The 17632-nt window shown below is 39.5% G+C and overlaps 1 long non-coding RNA gene across 1 annotated transcript in view; it reads left to right on the plus strand.

The window, feature by feature from the left end:
• The window catches only part of LOC142073442 (uncharacterized), a 71882-nt gene extending 61634 nt beyond the window's left edge, over nucleotides 1–10248 (plus strand). The window contains exons 2-3 of the long non-coding RNA XR_012670346.1: nucleotides 5365–5442; nucleotides 5732–10248. This is a non-coding gene — a long non-coding RNA (uncharacterized LOC142073442). The remainder of the gene's footprint in view (nucleotides 1–5364; nucleotides 5443–5731) is intronic.
• Nucleotides 10249–17632: the final 7384 nt, after the last annotated feature.

Here is a 17632-nt window from a genome sequence, read left to right on the forward strand (position 1 = left end):
TGTGGTTAGAGCTCATTTCAGCACCCCGGCAGGCACTGCAGTCTCCTGGAGGTCATGGTACCATCCAAACATTTTATTTTAGTTTGAATTATGTGTTTAACTTTGGACAAAGGTATCAACTGTTGGCTTCAGCTGGAGCCTTAATTACTCACCTTTCCTCAGCTTTATGGATTTACACTAATGTGAACTGAATATGCTGGCTAGGTCCCATGTGAAAGTACCTCCATTGGTATTTATGAGGCACTAAGTTTTGAAGTGGGAGTGTGTACTGCTGTAGTCTAGAATGCCAAGATAAAAGGTTTTTAAGAGTTCACTAAGGCCTCCAAGCTTTCTGTTGTCAATTATTCATCATCTTGCACAGTGGGAGCACACATCAGAGATCGGAAAACAAGGATTTTTAGGGATAAAAATGCTAGAAATAGAGTTTGAAGACTGATGATAGCATGGTATGGTATAAAGGGATGACCTGCCAGCTCACTCATGGCTTCCCCACTCAGAGTAATGCAGACATAAACCCTTGTACCACACAATCATGTATTCCATATAGATACAACAGGCTAGCTCCTCAGCTGGTAAAAATTAGCATAGTTCCCCAGCCTTCAGACTGAATGGTGACACTTGAAGTCAATGGAGCTACGCCAATTAACTCAGCTGTAGCTAAGTGCAGAAGCTGACCCCTTATTTTTCAGTATTTTTAAAACGTTTTGTATATAAAGGGTTAAGTATGTTAGATTTTTTCTGATGTGATGAAGCAATTTTTGCAAATATAAGTTCAAACAAATCAAAATGAAAAATTGTGTCAAAGCACTGTACAGCATATGACACAAAACTTTACATTTTGGCGGGGGGGAGGAATAACAACTGAACTTAACTTTATTTCCTTCCTCCTGTGCTCATGTCTCCAAAAAATAACACCTAAACTTGTCCACTGATCATTGAAAAGAAGCATGAAGATATTTAAAGTTCTGTCAGTGACCAGAAGTTGAGGAGCTAACTACTCCTTACTTACATATTTGCTAAATCAAGTGATATTTAAATCCCAGCATGAAAGGTGATTTTTAGCAGGAATCCTTCCAGACAGGACATGGAATAAACACATGAGCGACTGGGGAAAAAGAATTTTGTCAGTATTTCCCCTCTCTTCCTCTTGGTTTCATCTATACCTCCCACTATGGGATCACAAAGGAGAGAAAGTACCTCCTACATCCTACATAGACTTTGTCCCTACATGGACAAAACATGATCGATTTCCATGTGGCCAGCTGATGTCCAACAGATTTTTGCCCACAGATGAACTGTGGAACTGGGATTGCAGGACTGGAAGTGGGTAATTAAGATAATAAATAGTCACAAAATATATGCAAGTAGGTGATTTTCTCCCCCATTTTCAGAAGCTACTGAAAAAAAATGTAGAAATTACAAAAAGTTAACCAATGTATAAAATATACTAACACGAGTCCAGCATTTATTTATGCAGTAGAAGCAGAACAGGAAGCTTTAAACCAAGTATGTTTCAGAGAGTAGAGTAAGAAATGAATAGTCTCTTATTTCAGTTAAACTTCTCCTGACAACCAAATTATGTTGTGCTGTAGGAGTGTGCATTTGACTACAGTCTCTTATTGCACACTAGACAGCTGAATTTATTTGAGATGTCAGATTCAGCTTGGATTACATGAATTGCGGGCCCAAAGAAGAAAACCCAATACTTCATTCCTTAAAAATTTCAGTTTGTATTTCACTCCAGAATGGGCTTGAAACAAAATAATCCATAGTCTTTGAACAGTCTCAGTTTTTGTGATTTCTATGACAACTATAGTAGTATAGGTTGTAATGTTAAAATAAAAGTGCAAAGAACAATTGTCTATCATATCTTAAATACTTCTGAGCGATTAATGGATATTTTGTATCATATCAATTCATGTACCACAAATAACTCTGGAAGTGTTTGTATCTATTTTTTTCAATACACTGTAAATTATTTAAAGCTTTCCCACATTTAATTTCATTATAAAATCTAAATTAAATTGACATTATGTAATGAGTCAGGGTGTTCAGTTACAAAGCATGTATTCTTTGTATAATATCAAATTTAAGCTAATTATCTTTTAATGTTATACTGACTTCCTGTTCAGACATTAAGAATATCTGTTTCAGGAACCTATTTCATTCTTTCTCTCAATTTTCCATGGCTATAAAAATATAGGACCTCAATAAATACTGGTGTGAATTTTGATCACTTTTCCAGGGCTACTGTAGCAAGTCAAACTGGTGTAAGAAAAAGTTGCCTTGAGAAAGAATTGTGATCCTATTGTCTGCTTGTTTTTGCCAAATCTAGATCCAATCTATAATTTATCTTTAAAAGGAATTATGAGAATTTTGATTTCTCATCAGTTGTCATTTGGTTCCACCAAACCTTGCAGGAATTTAAGTATAAAAATTTAAATGAGCCAAACACAAGTTGTCATTGTGGTCTACATTTGAGAATAGATGATCTTCATTTTCAGCTGCATAAATCACATTTTTAATTTGATATCAGGTATAGTTCCAGAGCTACAATCCAGCAGCGACTTTTGTTTTTGCAAGTAAACTTCGTGCAGCGAATTTTCTATGCAGTTGCAGTAAGCAATGCACAGAATTTTCAAGTACAAGCTAAGCAACTGTGACTGTTAGATAGGAGTTTGGAGGTCAACCATTCAAATGAAATTGTAGCAATGTAGTCTCTAGAATGAAGCAAGCAATGAGCTGTTTGAGTGTGGGTGAAATGTGATGAATTATATATTTCATGGGTTCTCTCCAGGATCACAGCCAGTGTCATTCATTGTAGTGGCTATGAATTCTACAAAGAGCAAAACGTCATACTCAACATCTGTACATAATATTTACGGAAACGGGGAAAGCGTGAGCATTTTCAGTAGATGAAATCAGTCATGGTTACAATGTCTAAAAAACTCAAATGTGTTCAGTGCGTCTTGCTTTATTTTTGTGTGTTCTGATGTTAAGTACATTAGCTTGTTTCATGTAACTTAAACCTGGTTGAGGTTTAGTCTCTACATAATAAACAAGTACAACAGCAGCAGCAACCAAGAAGGTTTTGGCACTGAACACTCTGGGTCAAAGTTTGTGCTGATCATATAAAAGTGGTGCTTAGGGCAGTGCAAAGTGAGGTTACAGAGAGCACAAGGTGACACAAACCTACTTAATGACTCTGCATGGGTGCAAATCAGATGTGGTATGAGAAGTAGCAGCTTACACTAGGTCTGTGTTTCCGCAAATGCAAACTCCACACAGTCATACATCCTACTTAGGGGTAGCCTCCTCCATCAGACTCCCTGTCACAATATTGTTGCATGAAGTGCACTAGCAGGATAACAACTGGGCTGGGTAAAGTGCAGATATATTTGGTTAAAATGTCCAGGAGAGCACATGAAACAGGCACACAGATAGCAGTACAGCTGTGCCTCCCCATGTTTAATGTAAATGGAGCTGATAACAACTGACCTATTATCTGTAGTGAGCTGACAATGCTCAGTACTAGTGTCTGAAGCCTATATAGCAGATGAGAGGGTGATCACTCTGAGGATTGGATCACCCTAGCATTATTATTCTTTGGTTCATAAAATGGATTTCACATTACAAGAAGAGGCTACAGAAAGGTCATATACCACTGCTGAGCAAAGAGGAGGGCTGACAAAAACAGGTTTATTATAAACATGAATGTGATAAGTGTGATAATGTGACATCAATATCCATATGTATGTTGAGCAGATCTCCATTTTGACAACAGCAGCTAACCCATTACACATTATTAACGTGATAAAGAGAAGTATTTTGTGGTAGAATGACTAGAGCGGTATTCCTCCACATAACAGCAGGAGCCTATAGCCAGCAATTGTCATGAGTACATAACCCTTTCCATTATTTATGGTGCCAATCATGCACAAATATATAGGAAAAAGAAAATGGTACCTAAGACCCCGTTTGCATGATGGAGAAGGAAATTGCCATTTATATGTGTAATTAAGCATGGCAGTGAAGAAAAATATGAACTAGAATAAGGAATTCATATTGTCTTATGGTTCTTTCTGTAAATAACCTCCTTTTGTGTAGCTGTTTGTGATAAACACATTAACAAAACCATAACCTCGTAGCAGTGGGGATTACTGAAGACTGAAAAACTATAGACAATAGTACCACATGGTTACTTCAAAAGAACAAAGTTTGATTCAGAGAAAAAGCCGTATAAGAGGTTAGAAGGTTAATTAACCTAGCACTTTTCTGTGAAAGAACTGAACACCATCAGATGGTGAGATAATGACCTTTCTATAATGTTCAGTTATGGCAATTGCTCCTTTCCACTGGGTGTGGTATGTTTGCTTTATAATTTTCGGAAGTATTTTATAGTTGTTCAGTGGTCAGATTTCACACAAGTGGATAAGGATAAACAAGAAGAGTCTATTATGCCATAGAAAACGAGAGACATGGCCATAAAGGAGAATAAGGAGCCTTTATAAATCGATTTTAGGTGAACAGACCTGGTAGTGACTTGAAGCCAAGTCTACACAGGAACAAGCCAATAAGAGAGCCAAGATATTATTCTGGTAGTAAATAAGGTTTTTTTCACATAACTATGGACTGCAGGATTAGGCATGATAATGAGCATGGAAACTATTCTTTGGGTTGTTGTACAGATATAATTACTCTGTTATAAAATACAAAAACATTCTTTTCATATGTGCCCTGTTTCTGAAGAAATTTAGAAACAAAATATACACTGGGAGTCCTTATATGTGCCACTTACTGCTTTTCCTGCTATTTATGATATTTCCCTATAAATAGAATGGGAAATTTTCAAAAGTAGCAATTAAGATGTTATTTTAAAATGTTAGTTTTTAAAGGCTGCGCATTGTATTGGAAAATTCTTGATCATAACTTTTTTGTGTTGATCCAGTAAAGTGTTCAGGAACAAGTCTGCTTTCCATTAAACATTTTCATGCATGTATATCTTGGTATGCTTTATGTTAGTAGCACACTTTGCACACTCTAGCCCTCCTAGTCATCATTATGAGCAGTAAAGAATGGTACCATTGGCTTTGTATGTACACCGTGCTCTGCACACTGCTTAAACTTGCTGACAAATGGCTCCTTCAATGAAAATTGGGATGTTGAAAATTATAGTAGTGGTGACACTATACTTCCAGTTCCACTGCATGCAGGTGCAGCTCACTGGGAACTGGGTCTCCCGTACAACAAAGAACTCGTAGGCCATGTCATCCTCTTCCTTCCTCCTGCTTCAGGTGCAACATATTTTTTCATGACACTGATTTCCTGCTGCCTCATCTTCTCACTTTCCTGTTTTCCTTCCAGGCTGGATACTGCTGACAGTGTTTGCTCCTGCCACAGGCCAGAGGCAACCAACCAATGCATCCTTTCTTGGACTACCAGGCAGGTCAAATTACCCAATTATCCTTGCAGTATTTCAGTTCAATATCAGCCAATCTGTAGGTAGTACACATAATTGCTTTAGATCTTGTTTTGACAAACATTGTGTTTAAACACAGGTTAAGCTGTCCTTTTCTTTAGCCATTTTTTTAAAAAATCAGCAGTTAATGAAACAAGCTGTCATCAGGCAGCCATACTACCAAAGTGACATGAAAACTGAATGCATGCACTGTTTGTTTGTAGACTTTCACATACATTTGGTGCTAGTGATAATTTATTTTTCTTTTTGCAGTTTAATATTGTTTGGTCTAGCTTGAAATGTGGCAGTCATGACATCAACACTTGCAAAAAGCTGTACTTTATAGCAAGCTTTAATAGACATCATTCAAGATTTGGACAAGATTTCTTATAAGGCAATCTGCTCCAAATCCATCCCAGATCCTCCAATGCCCATTTTGGGTGAGCTATTTCCATCTTCTATAACCATACAGATGTGTTCCATGTGTAGCCAAATGAAATCATTGTGATGAAGTCTGACACGAAATGCTTGAAAGTTGTTACAAATGTCTGTTAAAAGATTGCGTGCTGTTAATGTGGATGTTGAGATATTAAAGGATCAACTCTGAGAAATTTATACGGTGGAGCTTGAGTTCACAAGACATGGGAAAGTGCAGAACCAAATCTGTTTTCAAGCTTCATGGGGATAATTTTCCATAGACATGCTATGGACCAGGTGGTGTGTTCCTCTGTTGTATGGTATGGATGAGAGAAGAGAAGGGGAAAAGAAGGAAGGACTTCTAAGCTTGTAAAAACGGGAAGTAGTGAACCTGCATCATGCTTTCTCCCCTTTCCTGCTTTGCCTTCAGAATCTCCTCTGAATGGCTGGAATCCACTGGTTTGGTGGGAGGGTGTTTTGGGCCTGGAAGAGGAATAGCTGCTCCTTGTAGTATGCTGCCCTCCAAAGTTGGTGGATCTCCAGATATCTTGCTCCAACCAGCACTAACTCGCAATAATTTTTCCCCCCGCTGCAATAAGGGCAGTGAACAGCTGCAAGGCTCCAGGAGGAATTTCATTGCCTCTTTCCCGAGGGGAAAGGCTTAATTTTCAGATAGCAGATTCTTCTCTATTTTTCTAATTTTAATTGGATTTATTGCCCATGTTGTACTTTCTTGACTAATGGCAATGCAAGCTTCCTCACATTGTCCTGCCAATGTGCCAGAACCTTGTGTCACAGTTTCAGGGTAAATGCACCTAGATCTCCTCTCTGTGGTCCATTCCAGGAATATCCAGTCAGATTTCAGGTCTCTAGCTTTCACTTGTCTCTGGGCAGGGGTGGGCGCTCCACTCAGTGGTGCTGGAACAATTTGTATAGTGGGGATGCTGAACCAAACCATAAACCATGTGTATAATGGAAACCACTTCAAGCCAGGGGTGTGGCAGCACCCTCAGAACCCCTCGTTCCAGCACCTATGGCCCCACTTCCTTCAGATGGGGTTTTAAGGCTGCACATCCCCCTGTGATATATGGCCTTAGCAAGCCAGTCTGCCTAAAGGCCAGCACTTGCACTGTGCTTTCTCTCCAAGGTCTGTGACCAATATATGCCAGGAGTTACAAGTTATTGGTTTTCTCAGCAGAGTACCTTTATTCATAGAGCAAACAAGAAAAAACAATAAAAATTCCTACACACTTACTAAATGTACCAGGAATCGCCCATCGGTCTTATGGGGTCCTAGTAGGTCAGAGCCTTCCCAACCCTTCAGCAAGGGTTGGGGTGTCCTCCCACCCCCCGCAGGAACAAAAGTCCTGTTCGTTTGCTGAATCAAGATGAAGGCTACAAATCAGTTCAAGCTCATCCTTTTATACCACATGCACTTTCTTTATTTCTTTCCCTCTGGAACACCCAGACTCAGCCAGTATATGCAAATACCACAGTGGGTGGGGCTTCTCTGAAGCTGTTGACAATCCCAGGGGTAATTACTCTCTCCCCACTCCCTGGCACTGTTTTTAGTTTCTGGAGGAGCTGTGGTAACCATCTCCCCTGGAGTAGAACACAATCATACATCAGCTGTTCATAAATTTAATACAATCATCCCCAAAGATACTGCATGAGGTTATAATATCTGTCACGCATTGCTCTGGAGAAACCATGAGTAATGGGGAGAGGTCAGACTCTATGTCCATTAATTCTTTTTTCGGCTTCTTTTTCAACATGGGTATCAAATAGTACTACTAGAGTTAGTGTTGTGTATGGATCATGTGGACTCCTCTCTAATCTGAAATGGGATGAGACTACCAAATGGTTTCTTATCAGCTTCTGCATGGCCATTAGATGGGAAAAGTTTGCACTTACTACAGTTGGTGTTTATGATCTGTTTGAGAAATGCTCTTGAAAACTATTTGTGTTGTAAACTATCCAGCCCATTTGCTTGTTTCTCAGAAAGCAGTCCTCTCCAGATCTGGAAAAAGCATGATATTTCCAAGTTCATCCTTCCCATCAGGCATCTTTCCAGTCAACTACTAGCATTTTGAATGCAAATATGATCTTTATGTACACATCCATCTAAAAGGAAATAAGCATCACCATAATTCTGTTCTCCATTTGGCCTTTAAATTGTGATTGGAATGTCTTTCTAATACGTGTGGTTGTACTAGAATAGAAGTTATTGGGATTGATAGTTATCTTCAGTAGTAGGGAAGAATAATTCCTTTCACTGCACAAATTGCTGGGTGAAATTCTGTGGCCTGTGTTATGCGGGAGGTCACGAAGTCCCCCCTGGCCTTAAAAACTGTGGGCCAGATTCGTAGTTGGTGTAAATCTGCATAGTTCCATTGAAGTTACTGTAACTTTGTTTCATAGAGTTCTGTAACCTACTCATCCCCCTCTAGATAGACTAGTTGAACAGATGTGCTTTTAATTTTTTTCCAGAGAAAGTAGACAGGTTTAAAAAGGGACGTGGAAAATAATTTGGATAAAATAAAGAGCAACTACAACCTTTGCCTAAAATTAATTAGTACCATTTTTCTGAGATTTAAAAAGTTCATTTGAAACTGTTTACATGTCTCTGACCTCCTTCCTTTGGGCAGGAGTCAGGAGTGGGCTGCTGAAATTCTGTCGCAGAGGACTGCCTTTCTTTTGGCTTTTCTGGTGTGGGCTACACTGAAGAATACTGGAAATCTCATGAAAGAACCAAAAGTTACAAGATTTTGCAACCAAAAATGTTGTGCTCAGTATGCTTGGCCAAGCTCCTAGGGCCAAATCCATCCCTGTTGTAACTGGGATGAAATCAGTGGAGTAACACCAGGAATAAATTTGACACCTGCATTTTCAGATTCTTGGCTTTGCTTAATTTCCAAACCCTTGGATGTTCACACATTAGGAAGTCACACGGTCAGCTTTGATATTCCCTTTCAGCAAGTCCTTAACAGTATTTTCTGCCAGGGAGAGTTCAGTGTGGCTGAAGACAGTGTCTATAGATACATCTACACTGGAGCTGGGAGCATGCTTCCCAGCATGAGTAGGCAGATGTGTGTAAGCTTTGCTTGAGCCAATGCGCTGAAAATAGCAGTGTAGCTGTGGATACCATGGGTGGCAGCTTGGGCTAGTTGCCTGAGTACCTTATAAAAGAGTCTGGGTGGATCTGTATTCAAATAGATACCCTGAACTGCTGCTACAGGGCTATTTTAATGAGCTAGTTTGAGCAGAGAAGCTTTGGGAAACATGCTCCCAGCTGCAATGTAGAAGTACCCAGTATAAAAGGTGTTGGTTGGGTCTTCTGCTAAACGTTTGAAGCATGTGATTTTAATGTTTTCTCCCAACTTTATCTTCAGTGCTGCTCAGTGGATGTTAGTTATTTCAGGTGTACTCAGATTTTTTTAGTTTTGCATTCTTCTACATTTCTAGTTGTACAAAGATCTGTGAAACAGTGTGTGCTGTCCCCCAGTTAGTTTACAATTCTGAAATAGCATTTGAAGTCTCGGTTGATAGTGCAGTCACAGACCTCTACCAGCAAATTGCACCCATCTATTCCAAATTAAGCCAAAGACATGTGGTTTCCATCATCTTATTATCTATGTGTGACACATGGAGAACAGGGAATCAGTATTCTCTGGGGTTACTGAAATGGAGACATAGAGCTAAGTGTCAAGTGCCTTGGTGACATGATAGCCCATAGTACCTCAGTCACCCCCATATTTTTAACGAGAGGGATGAAAAGACTGAATTCTGTAGTACTGAGTTGGACTCAGAGTTAGAGCTCTCAAGGTGCATGACTAGTTGTCAAACTTAGTCCTTTGGATCTCTCCAATAGGAATGAGCAAAGCTACTTTAATGCACCTTCATCCACACTTGCCAGGTCCTGTAGTCAAATCAGCAGTGCTTTGTGATTAAAGGTACTGAAGGTTGCTGATACACACAATACCTTCCTGAAGCTACTAGTAAACTTTTCGTATTCTGTTGACTGACTCTTGCTTTCAATGCATTGCTTGACACTAATGAACCCTCTAATTACTGCCAGTCTTTAACTTTCCTTTTTAAGAAGGTGGTTACAGACCAATTCCAGCAACATCATATTCTCCAAATTTGTGTCCCAGATTGGCTGGTTTAAAACATGGATGTGGCAAAGTAACAATGGTGTCAGTGGTCACCTAAGTTATGAGGAGTTATGAGTTATGAGTTATGAGGAGAGGCTGAGGGAGCTGGGATTGTTTAGCCTGCAGAAGAGAAGAATGAGGGGGGATTTGATAGCTGCTTTCAACTACCTGAAAGGGGGTTCCAAAGAGGATGGCTCTAGACTGTTCTCAATGGTAGCAGATGACAGAACGAGGAGTAATGGTCTCAAGTTGCAGTGGGGGAGGTTTAGATTGGATATTAGGAAAAACTTTTTCACTAAGAGGGTGGTGAAACACTGGAATGCGTTACCTAGGGAGGTGGTGGAATCTCCTTCCTTAGAGGTTTTTAAGGTCAGGCTTGACAAAGCCCTGGCTGGGATGATTTAACTGGGAATTGGTGCTACTTTGAGCAGGGGGTTGGACTAGATGACCTTCTGGGGTCCCTTCCAACCCTGATATTCTATGATTCTATGATTCTAAGTGATCTCCTCCTGGTTATGGTCAGAGGTCAAATGTTCATGTTGATGCTATTAATAATCCTTATTTGTTAAGGACTCAGACATTCTTCATAGGCTTTCTCTATTCATATGGGGCCTGGGTCCATACTGCAGGTGGCCGTGTCGACCATTTCCATGACATTCAGAACTGCGGATCTGAATTTCATCCAATTTACAACTGGGGACAACTGGGGACAGTTCTAATCTGTGAAGTAGAATGCAAACTCCTTGTAGTGAGACAGATTCAGCTCTGTAACCTGATGGAGGCAGTTGGGTTAGTCAGTCTATGTGCCATTCAGGACAATGCTGCTGATCTCAACTTTGACGATGCTAACGTGTAGGAATAGGAAAATCTCTTGGTCTCTAACACAGTCGTGGCATAGGGTTTCCATGATTAGTTTTAGTCCATTGCTTAGGCCTCTGTTCCAAATGCAAGACATCTTCATTCCTTTAGTCATATCCAATCATATATTATCTATCTATTTCCATGGGCACATGATCACCTTACACCTTTTCCCCCCTTCTGTTGGGTTGTGTCCATTTTGTATGTTTTGTATAATTTTAGGAACCCATATTGGTTCCCAAAATGGAGTTTGTGCCCATGTGATCCAGCTGATCACAATTTTCCCGCCTTTTATTTCTCCTCAGAAGTGGTAAACAACTTCTGGATGGAACTGGTTTTTACCACCTTTTCCACGGGGTTTCCCAGAAGGGGTTTTCTGCTCTTTCTGCGGGGTTTCCTGGGCCAGATTATATAAGTCTGCCCCGAGCACTGCTCAGGTGCTGTCCATCTGAGTGACAGTAAGGGACTGTCATGGGTCTGACTTGCACTCACTTACCCATCCTAGTGGTAGAGGGGGCTAGGGTTTTCCTTTCACAGCTCCGCTTCCACTTGGATGTGTATTTGCTATCACCTGCAAGGAGAAGAGAAGGACAGACAATCATATCCCATTTAACATCATTCATCTTGAGCTGCTGTCCCCTGACATGCCATCTACTCTTCTTCAGACCCAGAGGAACATCAGGGGACTCCCTGGAGCTCCTCTCCGATGGCTTTCAACTAGCCAGAGGATTGAGGTCCCAGGCAACAATCGACACTTGATCTATAGAAGGAGATTTCTATTAAGCGGTTTACTTACCAGTTTATAGGGTTTATTTTGGGAAATCACTGTATTGCATAATTTTAATGTTTACTCCTTTTTTTCCTTTGCCCTATTCATTGTACACCAATCCTTCAATACACTTTATTTGTTGTTCTCCTTATTCCAACTGACTCCTCGTTATTTGAGCTGGGAGGAACCCTCTGTGGAAAAAATCCAATCTACCAGTTGACAGATGCTGGATAGGGAGGGGCGAATCTAAGGAAACAGGATGCCTAGGTCCATGTATATTTCTTCGCCTTTCTGTCTTTCCTCTAACACGTTAGAGATGGGCAGGGCCCTGTCCTTGGTTTGGTAGCAGTGGTGTGCAGACTGTGGTCAATTTTATTCAGCCAAAGCCAAAGGGTAGACGCAGAATGTACCTACTTGCACAAGCAAACTCTTGAATCACTTTTAAGGCTACAGTTGACATGAGGACTATGAGATCTCTAGTTGGTAAGAAGAGTTGTCACCTGCATGGATGTTGAAGACTTTTAGGATAATGTTGGTGATTATGGTACCAGGCCCAAAAGTAACTCAGCTGGGTCTAGTAGAAAGTCTGTGTAGCAGCAGAGTAGCTTGTATGCCTCCAAGATTCTGCTGTTAACTTTATTCTCTGATTTACTGCATACTAGATAGATGCACTTCAGGAAATTCATAATTGTAACAGGGTGTCTTTTACATCTGAGGATACATCCAAAGGCCACATCTGTTTTCACAGTTCAACCCACCCTAGACTCATGATGTACTGAGTACTCAGCTGAAAAATACTGCTTTCACACAGGGCCAGTGGACTTACACAATCAGATCTTGGCAATACCAAAAAGATCTGATCCTGTATTTATTGGTGACTGATCTTGCATTAATGGGCATGAACTAAAGCTTCAGGTTATAATCTGCTGTTTCCCAAGCATTCCCAGGATTGTTATGTTGCCCTTTCATGTGAATTAACTATGGGAGATTTTGATAAGAACTTGCAGAATGATTGAAACAACAAGAGAAGGAAGATTTTCTGCTATACAGTAAGGCTTTAAAAGAGAGCACTTAGATTGATAATGCTAACAATACCTGGGATTACTACAGTTCATACACTTTCTTTTTGGACTGTGTTGTTTCCTTTCCTCTCCATTATGATGATGCTTTAAGGAAATGATTGATTAATGTTACCCTGTATAAAAACAACTTTAAATTTGTTATTTCATATGATAAAAGAGCAGCATTCTAATGTATTAGTATTAGAATTTAGTAGCAGCAGCTTTGAGAAGATGACCATACATCCAGAACATTTTGCTGACAATGATTTTAGGCAACCAAATTTGCTAAATGTACAAAATGTTGGCCAATCACTCTTCAAATGTTTTGACCTACTTTCCTCTTGAATCAGTTCCAAAATAATAATAATAAAAAATAACTAGGGAGAGAGCAGATTACACAGTTCTACAATTTCACTGATGGGAATGTGAATGCCATTACAATAAAAGTGCTTCCTGCTGGCAGGACAAGTATGTATTTGTGTGGTTGTAACTTCTCAGTGCTCATTCAGATTTTGGTAGAGATACAAGGCAAGAGAAGGACACTTACGCTAACTTAAACAGAGTCATTTTAATTTAATGGGCCATTCTATTATTTCTCCTATTTAATGCCCTATACAAGACATACACACACTAGATTCTGTAGCAATCATTTTATCATCATCTGGTTGCATATCAAGATTTCACGTTTTCACAGGGTTTATGGTAGTTCAGTAAGAATTTTTTATGTTGATCTGTGACTAGTCCATTCGTTAGGTGATTAAGAGATTAACATGTATATAATCCAGGGAAATCTTTAAGATGCTCTGATTTTCAAGGCTTTAAAAAATATATCCATTATCTTACTCTGTTGGATTTCACTCTTTCCCCCCCTTCTCCTTTATATTGTTTAGTAATACTTTTGAACACTTTATTTTTCAGAAGATAAAAAGTGTTTAAAAAGTTGATCTATTCCCCTGTGATTTTAGAGTATATATAAATCTACACAAGGCAGCTGCAGTCCTGCAGTTTATGTTTTCAAAATACCATCAAAAAATCTGCCTTTCAGACAAAGGTATTAATTAACTTTAAAAAGAGGTGGGGAGAGAATTGAGAGGAAGTATTAATCCCTTGCATACAAAACCTGAGCTGTGTTTCCTTCCTTCTGCCCCAGATGAATTGTATAGTTAAAGTGTTTCTCCCTGAGTTTTTGCTCCCTCCCAGGAAGAATTGTCATTTCCAGTAGGAAGATGATTTACTTAAGCCAGTTCCTTTCATGATTAGTTGCAGGAAATCAGAATTACAATCTGATAGCGTTCATAGTGTTTCTCTTTTTTCTCTGGACGTTGTTGAAACAAATCAGACACCTCCCCTAATCCCATTTATACCCATATATGGATAACAGTTAAGACACAGTTGTGTTTGTAAGAACTCAGCCCAAATATGCTTCTTTCAATGGCCATGATTCAGTAGAGAGCACTTAAACGTGTTTATAGGTAAGTATGTGCTCAAGTACCTTGCCAAATTGGGGGACCTATGTAAGCAATGTGTCTTACTCTCACCATGACACAGGTTTGGAAGAGCAGGAGTTTAAGGAGACTCAATAAAAACTGAGGAGTGTTATAAAGTAAAAAGCAGCATTTCTGAAGCCCTAGCCCACTTAACTTTCTGCAAGCTGCACATGCCTAAGTACTTTCCTCTCAACAAGCAGCTCTGCTGCCCTTAACCCTAAAGAATTATGTGTTTAGCACAAATAGTCTTTCTTGCATCTTGACTTTATAAATTCTTATCTGGATTATTTAGAGAGGAGAAAAATTTACCGATTTACCCCACCAGAGGACAGTCTCTTCAAAGCAAACATGCAAAATATATTCCTTTTTCTCTTTTTACAGCAAATGTTACAGTTAGTACCTTTTTCTTTGAACAATGACTCATTTTACACATCTGCGGTTTTTGGGGGGGGGGCGCGGATTTTCGTATAGAGAGTTCAGCTTATTCCTTTCTTTTCTCTTTTTTCAAACGTCTCAAAGGAATCCCTATAAGAAAAATAATGTAAATGTTTCCAGAGTGAGCTATTCTTTTGCATATTTAAGCTTGCATAATGGACATTAACTTGAGTTGGGCTACTCATGTGAGTAAGTGCTTGCTAACATTGCACAAACCATTCCTTAATGTTTTAATAGTTTGGACTAGAGGGGAAATAGGGAAAATAAAGGAGTTCAATTTAGGGTTCCTCTTCTTGTCACTATGACAGTGCACTTTTATGTTGGCCTCAATTTTTAAAATATAATCTTTAGGATTAGATATGACACAGGGATTTATCTTTACAAGAATTGTTTATAATGAAAAAACCAACCAAGTCCAACTGCTACATCCAGCAGAAAGAATGTTGTCCCTAGTCTTCCAGATGCACCAGTAAGTATAGTTAGGATGATAATAAGGTGTCTGCCAGTACAGGTGTAATGGAAAGTTCATAATCTTGGCTATATCAATTTTAGTATTCTATAACATGTTTGTCATAGTGGTAGTTGAGGTCAGCTACAGTAAATGGTTTGCTCTTCTGCATCATCTGTGGATCACAAATATATAAATTGGCTAAGGCAACAAAGGAAAACTGTTATCTTCCTCGTGTAGATACTGAAACTATAAAAATTATTTCAATTGGAAAAGTTATGGTCTTTATTCTGCAGAGTCAGCTGAATAACTAGCTTTACATTTGACTGGTCTCATGCTATGCTTGTAAAATAGAAGTGCCAATCTAGCTCTTAGGTAGAGGAAGACATGCCATGTACACATACAATTTTAGGGCCAGATCCTCAGCTAGTGTAAATCGGAATGGCTCTACTAAAACCATGTAGAGTCAAAAACTCACCCCTTTTTCTTGGGTTTAGTTTTATCTAAAGAAATTAACAATAATAAACGGTTCAGCTCAAAACTTCTCTGCAGACTATGCTGTCCCAGGGTTCCTACCTGATGACTGCTCAGACCTTACCTTAGATCCTCTCTAAAGCCACTCCCACACTCCTTATGTCCAGTGGGGGTAATAAACCAACAACCTCAGTAAGTGAGCAGAATCTACTTCGCCCTTTCTCAGCAGGATCAATACCTACTACAGGGTAGAGTTTGTCAGGCAAACACTGCCACCTGTTAGAAACATCTGGCATGATCAAGTTGTCTGAAATTCTAGTCAGAAATATATACCTTAGAAACGATACGTCAAAGCAGCAACACTCAGGTTATTTTTTATACAGCCCCTTACAACATTTTAGCATTAGCAGTGTCCAGTGAAATAATTCTCATAGTTACAGTATTTACAAAGCGATGAAGCTGATACTATTCCTGAGTCACCTTAGGCAATATTTATATAAGTGGCCCAGCAGCCCACTTACTGTAGTGGAGTAAAGAGAGGTGGAGAATCTGGGAGAAGGAAGCACTGAACTGAGGTGTAAGAGTAGATGGCTGCTATTCTTCATAGTCAAAGAAATAGGTAAACTGACATAGCACAGAGCCTGTTAAAGGAGATAATTGTTGCATTGATGTACATTTTAAAAGAAACCTAAGCCAAATCTTCCAGTCACTCCTACACTCCTCTAATAGAGGTCTAAATCCTATACTACATTATTGATACCTATTAACTTGAGATGTCAGATACTTTAATCCTAAATCTGATAGCAACAATAGCTTAGAGCTATTTCTCAGTCCTGCAGATGGTCTCTGGAGAAGCTAATGCGAATACTGCGGCTGTAAAACTGATCCCAAAGACATCTGGTATTTGATCTCTCAGTCCCAAATCTATGGCATGGTGCTCAGTGCATGTATGCAGGCCAGGTACTGGGCAAATGCACAGGAGTCAGTTGAAGGCGTCCTTCTGAGGTCCAAGCCTACAGCACAGGGCTTTGTTAGCCCAACTTTGAAGTGCCCTGAATATTTGTAAAGCCCCCTTCCCCTCCTGCACCATGGATGGAGCAACAGTTTTGAGGTACTTGCATGGCAGTGGATTCTCTGACTTTGCTGCTGCCTCACACTGTCCAGGCTTTGTCTCACCAACCCCTGCGTACTGATTCACATGCCCCCATAGAGCCAGGCTCCAGGTTACACAGGAAGTATGCACTTCCATGCCACAGCCAGTCCCTCACCTGGAGCCGTGGAACCACTCCAGTATCCCTGCCAGAGGACACGTTGCAGTTACAGGGGATGAAGTTGGATTTGCCTCTTAGTGAATCAAATCCAAACCCATCAAGCTCCTAATTCAGGAAAGCACTTGAACACATGCTTAAGTCCTTCCTTTTTCAGGATGACATTTTGCATGCCTTTTTTAAAGGTTATCCTGATTTAGGGATATTTTCCTGAATTGGGAAAACATGTATGAAAATATAGTTCTTTCCCAAGCTATGTCCAGTCTCTAGAAATAAAGACATGTTTGATAGGAAGGGCTGCAAAACTGGCAACTTTTTCCTCTACGAGGAAAAGTTTCAAATAGTTTCCCAGAGGGTTTAGCTATTTAACATTTAAAGAAATGACAGAATGAACAGTGAAGACCACATTTCTCCCCTTTCCTTTTCTTCATCCTCTGTGATGAGTTTGGTGGTTTTTTTGTTTTAGTTTATTTTCTGTCTTATTTTTATGCAGACAAGCTTGGTCTGAGTAATATTCAATGACAGGCTTGGTAGAGAAGACATGTAGTATGCTTATGTGAAGCATGGGCTTTTAGATCTATTTTGAATAAGTATGTATTTCTACAAATCTCTTTCAAAAACTGTCCAAAATCAGCTAAACTGAACACATTTCATATCATATGGCCCCTTGTTATGCCAAACTTTCTTTTCGGTTATACTGGTGCAAGCCCACTGACATCAAAGGAGTTGCAGTGGTGGAAATTAAGAGGGGAATTGGACCAAATTTACATTATTTAATATTTTATTGTTATCACTTCCACTGT

The sequence above is a fragment of the Caretta caretta genome, chromosome 1 (genome assembly GCF_965140235.1).
Source record: "Caretta caretta isolate rCarCar2 chromosome 1, rCarCar1.hap1, whole genome shotgun sequence".
NCBI lineage: Eukaryota > Metazoa > Chordata > Testudines > Cheloniidae > Caretta > Caretta caretta.